At 37.6% G+C, this 12,442-nt stretch overlaps 1 pseudogene; it reads right to left on the bottom strand.

The window, feature by feature from the left end:
• LOC108505136 overlaps nucleotides 1-12,442 on the bottom strand; it is a 30,446-nt pseudogene extending 18,004 nt beyond the window's left edge.

The following is a 12,442-nucleotide window of genomic DNA, read 5'->3' as shown; positions in this document are numbered from 1 at the left end:
GACAAGAACTGCATACTGATATTTCAAAACCACTCAACATTCTAGCATGCTGTGCTGGCCAACAACAGCAGGTTTCACTGGATTTTTTTTTTTCTGGGCTGATGAACTACATAATGATATTTTTGAAAAATACTTCACCAGTGTTTACCTGTACAACACTTCCTTCCCTCAACAGCAAGAGAAACTCACCAACACACGAGAAATGCATTTAAATACAAATTTTGAAAAATCAAATTAAAAAAAAATTAATTCTTAAACTTTTGAGAGTGTATTAATTACCATAAACCAGGTAACAACTCAGGCCTGAGCATCTAAACTGAAGGTATAAGTTTTAATAAAAAGGTATAAAAGTCACACTCTTAATAAACTATCATTATTGTGAACATATGTCATAAATCTCTCATTTTCTAATTTCAGATAGACTTCTATTGATTTCAGTTCTTCTATCCTCCCCACACAACATTTACCCTAAGTATTCCATGTTTTGCTCTTTCCCTACACTGTATTTATTAGCTTAAAATCTTCAGTAGAAAATAGCCTAAAAGGAAAAGCATGTGGCTGATGGAGCAGCAGGATGAGGTAAAACAAGTAAATGAACACAGTCTAATAATTCAACATTTATTGCAAAGTATTTTTGATACTAGTACTTATTATTTCATTTCAAATCAGATTAGTGACATCAGCATATGACAAAGAGGGACCAGAAGCAGAGAAATTTCCAAATGTAGTTTCAGTAATAGTTACATTTTTGTACCAAAGAAGCATTCTATTTAGTTCTATATACAGCTTTTTTAAATGAGTTCTGCACTCTTTTTAATCACCTCTCTCCATTAAATGACATAAGGACAAACTACTATACCCTGGATTAAAAAAAATCTCTGAAATCTTCCCTTTCTTAGAAAAGGTTTACTCCTCAGTAACTCTGACAAAAAAAATTAAGTCAACAGAAATTACACACAGCAACTTTGATGATTGCGCAGTGCATGAAAGATTCCTGAAATAAGGAGCACATAGAGGCCTTTTCCAAACAAACATGGGATTTGTTTGGGGGTTTTTTTGCCATGGCCATGTTTGTGAAGACTTTGGAAATCTTAATACTAATTACTGGAAAAATGTATTAGACCACAATCAGTTGTTCACATATGTGAATAGATACTTCTGTATATAGATTTCTACTCTCATTTTATTCCCTTCCATTGTCATTTCAGCACACAATCATAAAGTGAGCTGACTCATCCATGCATGCATGGATGCATTGAGGTCCTACCATTGTTCAGCCTCATGGCAAATTCTCTTGGAAATTAATTTTTTCACTCTGGTTATGGAAAGCCATATTTTTGGAACACAGGACTGAAATCGTACTCATCTCTAACATCGTGTCTCTCCACCTTCATAAATAACAATTACTGGAACGACTAATTAGAAATTGACTTCTAATTAGCATTTTATCACCTGTGTAGAAGCTTACTCATGAATGTACAAAGGCAAGAAAAAAACAAGGACAAAATTCAAAAGTTCTGATATTACAAATCAATAAATTAACTTGAATTACTCTTTTTTCTTAATACGTTGAGTGCTGGATAATATGCCTCTCTTTATCCTGCCAACCACATTGAAAGCATCCACGTGAATCAAATACACGATGTTGAGAAAATTTGTACAAAGGGAATGACAATCTATGTACTTCTGAGCGAAGTGTAACAGGAGAAATCCACTATCCTCAGTGTAGCAGAACTGTTCTGTTTACATCACACCACAGAAAGGGAGAATAGCATGCAAAAGAAGACAATTCTTAAGTAGATCTCTTGAATTTGATAAAAAAGAACAGAATAGAATGGGAGGGGGGAGGAGAAGATAAATCTGTTGTGTATTTGTTATGAGCGGAATAATTAATTCTACATTTCCACTCCCAAAATCAAGATGAAAATCTTCCCACAAACTTCTCCATACTAAGAAGTTATCCCAGATCTAGAAACTTCTTAAGACATCTCTCACAGAGGCCACAGGAGGTCACACAACATGATCACTATCTGATACAATCTACTGGACCTCACAAAATTGAAGCAATCATCCAGGGTTGACCTAAACCATAAGGTCCAGCACAACTCTTAGAAAGTCACTCAGAGGGTTAGTTGAGGAAGGAGAAAATGATGCTTTGATTTTGCCATTTGTGTAGCCCTGATTTCCAATCACACCAACTCCCATATCATCACAAAAAAAGTATAAATAAGTCACCTTTGCTCCTCCCTCGCTGCTGTCTGATACAGATGAACTTTTGACAGACATATTTTAGTGTTCATTCAACGTCTGTCGCTTTATGTACTATAAAATCCTTGTCGCACTGGTGCTGCTCCAGAACCAGGCATGAATTTGGGAAAAGTTCTACTTGGTTTTTTATTCTTTTTATAAAAACCAGAATCTCTCTGAAGTCACTGGTGTTAAGTCAACTGTGTGTTAGTACCTCACACACTGATCAAATTGCCATCCTGTCCCAGCAGTGACAAATAAACACTGTGCAGAGCTCAGAGAACAGGCAGAACAGCTGCCTACAGCCCCATCAAACAAGCCCTTTTTCTCTGAACAGCAAGAGGTTGTTTTTTGGGGTTGTTTTTGTTTTGTTTTGTTTTAAACCCCTGTCTAAATGAGAAATTAACTCACAGACCTTGTTGGACTGTTTTTTTCTTTCTGTATCCCTTATGTCTCAGGAGGTGCTCTGTGAGTACTGGTGAGGCAAAACTAACTTCACAGACTTGTTCTTTACCCAAGTAAACTAAAAAGGGCGTGCCAACATCCAAATTATCCCATTTATCATCAGTGCACACACTGCAGCCTAGCTGCCTCTGCATACTGCTGTTCTGCCAGGGCTGAGGAAGCTCCTGAAGTGTTGGAGATGGGGAGCACCACAAGAAAACCTAACCCCTCTCAACAGGGATCTGGTACAGCCTTGGTACAATCATGAAAGGCATCATTTGAAGACAGCTCAGTGGTCCGCAACCTTAAACCAGCAAATCAGAAATGATGGTTCTCTCTAGAAGCTTCATTTTCTAGCATTTTGCCCACAGAAAGTAATGGTAAACATAAAATAGTGAGAAATTGGGAAGAGGCTGGGAGTGCAGTTACAAGCAAATTCTTTCTTCTTGTAGGCATTTTTCTATACTTTTGATCTTCACCGTGCTTTTCTCATTCTGCTATGTAGTTTTGAGGATGCAGAGACCACCACAACAAATAGTGACAATATATTGTGGAACTGCACAGTGAAATAAATAATAATCTATTTCAATTTTTGTTGTTGATGCTGCTAAACACTGAACACATGTTAAAGAAAACAGACCATCAAGACTGCAAAATTTCTTTCTTGAGTATCATAGCTAGCTAGGGAGCTTTCAATGAGTTTGTTTAATTATTTACTCCTAACTTCACACTCAAATTACTGTTCTAGTTTACCAACGAGTCTCTCAGTACCATGACAACCAACAACATCTCTTTATAGCCAGTTTGATTCTTACTATTTTCAAATGTAAAGGTTTGTCTTGTCTTCTTCTCTCACCATCCCCACCCAGAATTAACTTATTTGTGAAGGGTGTGGAAATATCCTGTCCTTCTTGTTAACCAATCAAACTTCCACTCCCATGAAACCATCTTGTACTTCACTGGCTAGCTCAGGAGCAGTTTTTTATTAGAAATGTCTGTCACAGTCTAGGGTCACATCTACCTCCTTCATATCACCACTGCATCCTCTTCCACAGAGAAAAGGATGTAAATTTAATCACAAAAAGCGAGGTCTCACCTGCCACCCATGCACTGCTATCACCAGGCTGGCAGCAGTACCTGACACAGCTTTCTTCTTTCTTTACATCAAACTGCAGGTTGATTTTAGACAGTTAAAACTTACTAAGGCCACTGTCCATATCAACATGGTGCTCTAAACCCAACTCAAAAACTTACAGCAAAGACTCATTAGTTCAAACCCAGCAAAGTCTCTTTTAAATCATCTTTTCCTGTCCTGCTAAGTAATTTTTCACCATAGAGCTTCTAATTTTTTCTCATTTCTTTGGAGCTTTTAGCTGATTTTCTTTGAAAAGGTGTTCTTTGTACAAGCTTTCACATCAGTCATTGTTGACCAGGAAAGATCCTTCCCCATCTGTAGCTGAGTCACAACTGCTCTCACACCAAGTCCATCAGCCCCTCAACTGACTTTGCTTTACACCAAAGACTTAAGACATTCAATTTCTTCCCTCAAGTTTGCTACTTAAATTTTCAAAGTTTTCTGTTGTCTCATTTACTTTGTCCAGCTTCTTAAAAGGACGGGTACAATCCTTTCATCTCACTGCATCATTTCAGCATTTTTCATTGCCCTCTACTGTTTCTCTTAGCTGTCCTTTCTCTACTGTCTTGCCCCCCTGAAATATTTTGCATTTTTTTTCCCATTGGCACCTTTTTGTACTCTAAAGCCAAGTGTGAAGATTATACACCTCTTCAGCCTTTTTCCTCATATTCATTTGTAAATATTTTTATTGGCTGTAGTACCTTGACATAGAACTTACATCAAGTCACAGGAGAAAACTATAAAAAACTCCTTCCATGACCTTCCTGCAGGGCAGCAGTAACAGAGCTCCCAAATCTTCATGGTATCAGGCTTAGTCATTTGCTGCCTGAAGACTCCTCACTATAAGGAATCTAATTCTCTGTGGCTTAAGGAAATATTTCTTACGCCTCATATGATATTTTTGTAAGCCCTGAGTTCTTGCAGGATGCTTGGAAAGCTGCTTTAAGGTTTTTATCATAAGCAGGAGTTTCTGGAGCTCTAACAGGCTTTTGGGATTTCAGTGATTGTAGGTATGGTGCCATAGAGAAACATGCAGGGCACTAAAGGAACCTGACACAGATCTACATTAAACCATTTTTGGCAAAATTAATGCCACATGGATTGGATCTCTTTCCAGGTATTTTCATACAGTGCTCTCAGGCTCATGGTGTGATTCTTCGGGCTGTCCTGTGCAGGGTCAGGAGTTGGACTTTGGTGATCCTTGTGGGTCCTTTCCAACTCAGAATATCCTGCGATTCTGTGAGATCTATTCCTTGAAGAATTACTTCTTCAGTTTTGGGGGAAGAAGAGGATGGTGAAGCAAAAAGGGAATAGTTTAACTTTGAGTTTTGTCTCCTCAACAGATATAGCCACTTCAGCTAATTCTCCTTTAAAAAGTGATTTCCTTCCATATTCTGTCTTGCAGGCTGGTTTCTCTCCCAGCATGAGTAATTTGCAATTCCCTAACCTAAAGGAAAAATACATCCTTGAGGCATCCTAAACCTGGCTGAGGCCATGTGTACCCTATGTGTGGCAGTCAAAGGCTTTGAAATCCTCTGGTCTTGGTTACACACTTTGAACTGACTCCCTGTCTCTGATCTTAGAGATCTGGAAAAGCCTGCCCAAATGTGCAAGTGGTTGTACACAATTGCCACATTTCCCTCTCTCACACAACAAATCTTGCTTCTCTTTGTAGGAAAAAGTTAGTATACATCACTCTGAAAAGTGACATTATCCTTTCACCATATGACAACCTGAAGGAAAAGCCAAAGTAGACACAATGGCCAGCATTCACACTTTCCTGGTCCTTGTCTTTTTCAGATGATTTAAAATTACCATTGCTATTTAAACATAAAATTTAGTGTACAATCTAGTGCTTTGCTTTGAGAAATGCAAAATATATATATTCCTTACAGACTTTGTAATATTAATTATCATCCTATTTCTACTTTGCAAACCATTAATTTATCACAGACCCAGCACTGTTAACTACCCAGGAGTTGTGTGTCTGGCATTTTCATGAAATTGAGTGTAACTTTGGCCTCATACTTGTCAGTCCAGGTGTATTTATAAACTTGTCTTTCCCTTTTTAATTAAGATTTTTTAGCTTTTTCTGTAGGAAGATATCCACACACAAAGCCATTGCTTATCTCTCATGAGTGCTTGACTATTGGCTTTTAAAATCCATGAGAGCGAAGATCCTTTTATTCACTGGTAGTGTCGATTCCCTTCTAGATGAAATAAGCCAACACAAAATCTTACAACCAAATCTGATTACTTTTTAGTCTACTTATGTTTATGAAATAGGAGTGCACTCCACTATTTTTAAAAGGTGGGAAGTGAAAGACATGCAGGTTCTATAGCCTCATGATGTCTTAATCATTAACTTCCAGGTGGTTTACATGCTTTACTAACTTAGAGGTTGTGGGACAGCACCTGCCCAAAGGATACCTCTGGTGAAATTGGAATTAAATTCAGATCCCACCCTAGAATTTTATCCATACGCTCAACTTGACCATTTTCTCTGTGGCAGCTGCTTTCACCAGCTCTAGTTCCTCATCTAAGTAATCAAAACTATCCCTAATTTCTCTCTCTTCTAATAAACCTTGACTTTTCTTTTCTTATCTTTACCTCCTGTGGGCTTCTCCTTCAGTAATTTTTAGGTTTCTTTTGCCAGTTTCATTTTGGTTTTGTAGAAGACAGTTTTCATGAGGAGCGATTTTAGAGAGTTTTGTGATTATCCATCACAGCCTTCTGACCACCAGCCTAATATTCTTTAAAGCAGCATAAAGGATAATACAGATTTAATCTCACAAAAAAAACGAGAAAAGCTCTCTATTATAGGACACAAGCCAAATATATACAAGTGGATTAGCTTCCGAAAATCTGTATCAGCATTTTCCTCTGGTTTTGCCAAAAATGGCCACGAGAGCCTTTCTGCCCCTACTGGTCTTTTTGGGTATTTCTACAGTAATCTGAGGGAGAGGGAGGCCAAGGCTTTTATGCTTATCTCCTTTTCCCATCCAGGTTGAGGAATAATGGTTATATCTTTCCTTCTTACATTCTTATCATGAGCTGAGAACAGGAAATTTCTATTAGTAAACATATACAACTTTTCATATAACATTTTCCATCCTTTTCTCTTCCTAAGACTACAGGTGCAACAACTGCTCAGTGTGCTCATTTACCCTATCATTTTGTCTTAGATCCAGTATCAGGACTGAATAAATTTAGTTGGGATTAGGTATTTATTTGGGTTGTTTTCCCCCTCAGACCCTTTTTAACTACCTAACGACTGTCCTGCTTTCAGCTGGGACATTTTGTCTTATTAGCTGGTCCAGTGCTGTGTTTTGGATTTAGAATTAGAATATGGACTTGGGGATTTTCATCCTTGCTCCTGAAGAAATATGGAAAACTTCAACTACCTTCATAGACACAGACACCCTATTAATCAGTGGAGTCCAATGTCAAACCACAGTAGTGTGTCAAACAGTTGATTTTGTACTATTAATGTGTAAAAGCAGGATTTTTAAATTAAGATATCGTCTTCTTTTCTCCTCAGTCAGGAGCCAGTGCCTACTGAGGTGCTGTCAGCGCTGTTATTTCTCTTTTCTGTGACTTTAGAAATGCTACATTGATCAATGCATCCATCATACAGCTACTGTATAAGTAACACCATACCTGACTGTATAATGTATAAGTGGCCACACCTGACTAAACACCTCTGACAAGAATAATTGCCTATTTAACAAACTTAACAGTCTACAGCAGCATACAGGATTTTTACTAAGCTACTTGATGCAGGGCATTCATATGAGCAGGACCAACTACACTTGAAGCAGACAATTCTATTTGGTATTTGGTAAACTGCACTAAATAAGGATGTGGAGAGAACAGTCCCCTTTTCATTTACCACCAAACAGTGTAGGAATCTTTTAGTAGGAATCTGCTTTTAACAACCAGGAGTATCTGGACTGCTGTCTCATCTGCAGGTGTATTGATCCCGCAGTTGGGATTGTTTCATGTGATCAACGGAAGAACAGGTCCTTGAGCTCTTGTTTCCATACTCCTAGAGCTGCCTGGCACTGCAGGGCTTCCACAAGGCTGGTACCTGCCCTCACTCACACTGAGTTACAGCACACTGACAGCTCAGGCAGAGCATAAATCACACAAATTTTTAAACCTATACACTTAAAATTACAAGTTTTCACTGTAAAGATGTCATTCAGGAAAAAAAAAAAGGAAAAAAAAAGGAAAAGAAAAAATGCAACAAAGCTGTTCTTTCACAACTGAACTGTTCCTCATTTCCACCAATACCTAGCACCCAAAGTGAGGAAGAAAATGGCAGCACAGTGAAGGTTTCCACTACATATCTGCCATTCCGCTGTCATCCCAATTCTTGTTTGTCTCGTGTAACAAAGGCATACCACCATGGAAAGACCTTCACTGAAAGGGGTTTAAACATCCCATTTTTAATTGCAATTTCTCAATGCTAAGAAAAGTATTTTCATGGCAACCTTCATCAATGTCAAGTTCTGAGCACTCAGAAATTATATTGTATAATGCTAAAAATACCTAGCAAGTCTTCAGAAAAAGTCTAGCCTGTAGGAAGTTTCATAACATACTGAACAAAGTTACAGTATTGCTTTGGACAGAAGAAAACTTTTCTGAGGAGTATGTTCAACACCCACTCATGTTTTCTGAACTCTAGCTTGCAGAGAAAAAAAAGTCTTAGCTAGTAGCAAAAAATGTGGTGACAAGCAAAAATAAAGTATTGCCTATCTCCTTGTAATCTTTTACAGCTCTGTTATTGAAAAAGTTCTAAATATTACTCTAAAAAATACATAAATTTCTAAGTGGCCTTTCAATAAGTTAAAGAAAGATTCTGCTCTAATTTGCATCTATAACAGAATAATTAAATTTAATAATATTTTTATTGCAGCTGAGGATACAATTAACTCAGAATGCTTAGGGCTCATGTGGCCTACAGATGAAGAGAGTGGATTTGAAAAGCAGCCAGAAACAGAACATGAACATCTAAGGCAGTGACATCTCCCCTCTGTGGTCTAGAGAATGAAAACTGTGATCCTTGAGGACAGATGTTAAAATGAAAAAGAGTATTAGCTGTGATTCCTGAGCCTTGTCCCCTTAACTTGACTGATGTGTTCAATCAGTTCTGTCACAGCAGGAAAACTTTTGGGGTTAGTTTTCCCTCACAGGCCTCCCACTGCTTCTTCCAAGCAGAGCCAGAAGTGCTCTGAGCTGCCACTGCCCTTTCCTCTCTCCAGCAGCTCCCTTCAGTTGCCCATGGCACTACAACAGGAAGGGATTTTTGTAGGGTTCATTTATTTGTTTGTTTTTAAACTTGTTTTATGGCTGCAGAACTTTTGGTACAACCAAATCACATTTTCAAGTATTTCCCCGACACAGTGAGAGCCAGCAGTGCATACTACAAAAAGCTGGTATTTTCAAAGCATCTCCTGAATCCAAGAGCTCAGGCTTTAGCTGCAACTAATACAATATGCCACCAATGCAACCCTGGCATCAGCAACTACAAGAAGTGGAGCCCACGTCCCAAGCACATTTTTGTCTCTCCCTCTGTCATGTCCCCAACAACAGCATCTGCAGTGGGGGCGGGGGAGGGGGGAAAGCTGGTTATGTTGCTGGTGGTGCCTTCAAATGGATAGGAAGAAATATTTTGCCTGTGAGTTTCAAGAAATATTTATTTTCTTGGTCAGAAGTGGTTGTTACTTTCTCTGCAAAATCCTCAACATACAGAAATAACTCTTTCATCCTTGGGCTTCAAAACACCTGGGGATCACGAGGCAGCTGTTTGAAGGTGATCACTAAGTTATTTCCGTCAGTAAGTAAAAATCTACAGTTACATCCTTTTTCTCTTTTTTTTTAGCAGAATTTTCATCACCCTGGAGGAAACAGGGTAAGGAATGATCCACAATTATCGGGAGGAGAACACCATATCTGTTCTAACTTACAGAAAGGAAAACCCAAAGGAATAACACTTGCAAGCATCAGCTGAATTGATTTATTCACTGCTACAGTCTGTAAGCAACAGTTTTTAAACTGTTAATTTTTCACTTCTTCAGCTACCACTAAAGCAATTAGCAGAACTCATTAGCCAAGTGACATTTTACAAATTAATGATTTACTCCTGTAAACTGATAGAAATGCACAGTAAATAAATCTTGAGTTAAATAGGATCAGGAAATCACTCAGTCCTAGACTGTGTTTAATCAGTATTCATGGTTTTAAAAACAGAAGTGTTGAGAAAATTATTATCTTCTGTTCCAGTTTAGCTTTTGCTCTATAGAAATAATTTTTTCCATGACATTAATCAAGGGTAATTTTGAAAAGACAGCAAACATTAAGATTTCAAGGGACTGAAATAATGGCAATGCGCATATGAAGAAAGGCTGAATTTCCTTCAGTGTATTTCTATTACTGCAAACATCTTTATATTTTAGTATACTCAGAAATAATCCCTTATCTCACTGGAATAAGAGTGTATTAAGTGAAAAAACATCCAGGAGTCTCTCCCGCATCCACTGCAGTTCAGAGACCTGACTTTTGATACACCTGGGTTAGGTAACACTTTGGTGTAGATAGCTCTATTTCACAGTAGATACTGAATTAGAAGATGATCTTTAAAATTAAAAATTCTGTCCCCATTATTCTGACTGTGGCTGTCGTTGTACCACGATTCCATTCTCCTTCAGGCAGTCTCACTGCAGGTGATTGCTTTTCACTAAGGCAGTTCTACTTACACTTCACAGCTGAGGAATAATAAAAATGTTGATTTTTGTGGTTTAGTCAGTGCAGGGAAAACTTAATTTTAGATCAGAAGGAAGCTTTGGTATATTACTGAGCTTCTTTACATTATGTAGTTATTGCATCCTCAGGTTTAAATAATGAAAACCATAGACTTTTTTTTATCTTTCATTAAACTTTTTATATACTATCCTCCTCCCCAACACATAAGCATTTTCCACTCTAGCACTTTGATAGACTTTTTCACACTACTTAAAGTAATTATACTATCTTTTTATCTTAGTAAACATACTATACATATATGTGTCAGTGTTACACAAGGAAAGAAATTTGTTAACAGGTCAAAATTCAACCCATGCAGTGGGACCCACAGAGGCCATGGGTATCAAGTATTATTTCTGCCGAACAGGAACTATGTCAGTGAATCCAAACATGAGATTCTTCTATTTTTATACTGGCACCTTGTGCATTTCTTCTGGGGTAGCACATGATGTGATTGACTGTCAAAGGACAGCTACTTTGAACCTCTCTATTCTGCTCCTGAGCTTGGCAAAACCCTATCCCAAAAATGAAATCAAAGGATGGTTGAGTTTATGTTTCAAGAAACAGTGTCACTTCCTAACAATAAGAACTTTTCCCAAACATCAAGAAATTGTACTTACAGACATAGTTTAGGGGCCTTCCCTGTCCAGAAGGAAGATATGCAACTCCAGGAGGAATCCAAAGGTATTTAATAAAGAAAACCAGGACTAAAGTTTGTAAGTGTATTAACCAAGGAACAAATAATCATCACTGGGGAAAAGCCGATGTTTTGAGGCACAAGTCACTAGAGCTTTTGCATCCGAACAGAAACTAGTTACAGTCAAAACTGGAAGTGAATTGGTGCTCATTTCCTTTGTTAGCTTCAAGCATTGAATCCTAAGCGTCAGTAATAATTATCAACGACCTATGACATGAAGGATAATAAACAATACTATTTGGCTTTCTGTGTATGGACTCACTGGTAGAGAAATATATCTCCAACACTTCTATTGATAAGTTTCCAAATACAAAACTGAGTTCTCCCTACAGTATTTTTCCTGCTGCTATTTTTTACCTGAATCTTTGAATGATACTGAAATGATGTTATGAGTCGCAAAATCTACCCCCAGTCAAGTATCAGGTTCTCGATAGAGATAAAAATAAATTCATTTTCCCTCCCTGTAATGGTCTATATCAAAGCCATCGTAGTGGACACATTTTACAGTCATTGCCATTTATCTATAACCTGTCTGTGGTGCTTTTCCCAGAAACTACCAATGTTTTGGGGCATCACTGACAGTCTTTATGATTTTACTTTTGATTTTTTTACAAGATACTCCCTATCTCATTTATGACTGTAAAAAAAATGAGATGAACAGGTTAAATTATTTTGAGTGGAATTTTTGAAAGTCTCTGGGAAAACTAGAGAAATTCCCTTTCATTTAGGAAAAATTTCTTGTCATAAAAATGCAACGGAGAAACTAGTTCAATTTCCTTTTTTAAGTAGAAGGGTAATGCTTTATTATTTTGAAATCAAAACAATCATTTTACTTTTTTTCCCCTCATCTTTCATGCTAAGTTTTTCATGACCCTACATGGCTAGTCCCACTTGTTTCACTGTAGAAACAGTCTTTCCAGTATAAGTGAATCCTTTCAGAAACTCATCAGCTTTTAAATTTTAGGAAACCATTTTTAAATTAAGGGGACTTCAGAGGATTTTTTTTTACTAATTAGTATCAAGCCAAGCTGAGTGAAAAAGAGCAATTACCTCCAAACTTCCAAACTTGAAGCTGTAACCAACTCCTGCAGAGGGCAGAGCTTTTCATGCAT

This window comes from Lepidothrix coronata, unplaced genomic scaffold (assembly GCF_001604755.1).
Source record: "Lepidothrix coronata isolate B3197 unplaced genomic scaffold, Lepidothrix_coronata-1.0 Scaffold6, whole genome shotgun sequence".
Lineage (NCBI taxonomy): Eukaryota > Metazoa > Chordata > Aves > Passeriformes > Pipridae > Lepidothrix > Lepidothrix coronata.
This window is presented reverse-complemented; position numbering and strand designations above follow the sequence as displayed.